Genomic DNA, 2,310 nt, shown 5'->3' with positions numbered 1-2,310 from the left:
AAACTTCAAAGGCTCCAGATTGGGCCACTGGCTAAATGTACTAATGAGTTGGAAATGTATAAGACATTTGATAGAGCTAATGTAAACACGATCTATATGTTATATAACTATGTTAAACAACTAATTAAATGACAATTGTGATAAATAATTAATATAATTCTATAGATTAATAAATAGAAAAAACTAAAGTTGTTAAAATAATATTAAATGAAATGATAATATGCGTTTTTAAAACGCCCTTATAACAGGCGAAAGCCTTATACGACAATAAATAATTTCAATTTCAATTAAAAAAAATTATATATATATGTATATATATGTGTGTGTGTGTGTGTGTGTGTAATAATTATATTATATGGTAATGTAAGTTAATTAAATTATGAATATTGTATTACTAAAAATAAATATTCAAAATTCTGAATATATATATATATTCAGAACATAACGTGAAGACTTAAGCTTTAGTTTATTTAGCTTATACGTAAATCCAATTCTGATAATACTTATAAATTTCAAATTGAAATAAGGCTTTGTTATATAAATATTATGAATAAACTATTTTATTATAATTTTAATTAAATAAGCTTTTAAGAAATAAGACAATTCTAATATTTATAAAATCTTTCAAAATTGTATTGCAATTACAAAGACTATTTTAATTTTAAATTTACAAGAAAATTCTTTAAAAAATTTTTCACAATAGATAAACAGAAGAAAATACAAGGAAAACAGAAGAAAGTGAAGAAGCCTTGTGTTTTCTTCTGTTAACTTATTGTGAAAAAATTTTTAAAGAATTTTCTTGTAAATTTTATAACTATCTTCCTGGCTATTTACTAGTTTTTACTAGTTTTATTAATGTTATTATTGTATTTTTTAATTCTTATTTCTCAAAAATTACTCATTAACAAGTTTATAAAAATTATTTACTATTTATAATAATAAAAAAAGCAAAATTAATATCATTACTTAAATCTTATCAACAGAATATGATCTTTAAAGAATGTTGAATAGGTCTAGACGTGAATAATGTATAATATTAAATCAAATAAAACAATTTTCTACATGTTGTCGCCCATTCTGTATATAGAAAGGTTTATGAATATTTTATATTATAAATATTTAAATTATGTCTCTTAGGTTTATGAAGTAAACTCTCTAGTCAGCTCATCTTAAGCAATGCACCTATAAGACTTCATACTAAAATTTCTACACGAAATTTTGCAAACATAGAAACAAATATAGAATTAAATGAAAAATTTAAATAATCGATATTAAATCAAGTTGAAGGATTTTCGTTTGACACAAATCACTTTATATAGATTTTTTTATGACAATTTTATTCGAATATTTGTTGTGAAAAGTCATGATTTGAATTATTGATGACGAGCAATAATGTAACCATAATTTCATATTTTTGATGTATATTGCCTATAAACATAATTAGTTTAATCCAGTAGCTGTTCTAGTAGGTTGATAGTGGTATAGTATATTGGGGTCAGGCCTTTGGAGGACCCTTTCGGTTAATTACATCTTGATAAAGGAATATATTACGCAATTTTGTATGGAATATTTTGATGTGCATATTATATATGTTTAAATGTATAATATAAGCTCAAATGTTTAGCTCATTTATATTTTACGGGCTTTATTGTTACGCGGGGGGTGGAAATCTTTGACTTTCCAATCAATGAGACTTTTCCTAATGTAGCTAAAATAAATAAATAAATAAAAACGATGGAATTAAATAAACATAATATATAATTAATGCATATTTAAGGCTTTTTCTGCAATAAAACATGAAGATTTTTATCGTTCTAATCTCTGATATTGTTCTCATACATCAAATAATTTGTGTTATCTGTTGTATATCAAATCAGAATGTGATTATAGTGATGGAAATTCCAGAGGATGACTTAATTGTTGTCATTCCAGCCCCATTCTTTATAATGTGACATTGCTACTTTTATCAAAGAATTATGTTAAGCTTGAAAATTACAATTACACAAATTGAGTTATATTTTACATAATAAAAACTGATTATTCTAGTCAAATTTACAATATATTTAATTTTAATTAATATTAAATAATATTTATGCTCCCATTATTATTATTATTATTATTTTTAATGAACTTTTTGTTACTAGAGATATTAAATTATAAACTTAGAAAATAAAATAACATTATTTATTGATTTCAAAATATTAATATATTTTTAATTTTCTTAATTAAAAATAATTCTACAATTAATTTGAATTTTATAATTTAATGTAACTTTATAAATCAATTTTAAGTAATAATTTATTTAAACGT

The sequence above is a fragment of the Centruroides sculpturatus genome, unplaced genomic scaffold (assembly GCF_000671375.1).
Source record: "Centruroides sculpturatus isolate CEXI.00-Female unplaced genomic scaffold, Cexi_2.0 scaffold1555, whole genome shotgun sequence".
Classification (NCBI taxonomy): domain Eukaryota; kingdom Metazoa; phylum Arthropoda; class Arachnida; order Scorpiones; family Buthidae; genus Centruroides; species Centruroides sculpturatus.
Note: the sequence above shows the minus strand (reverse complement) of the source record.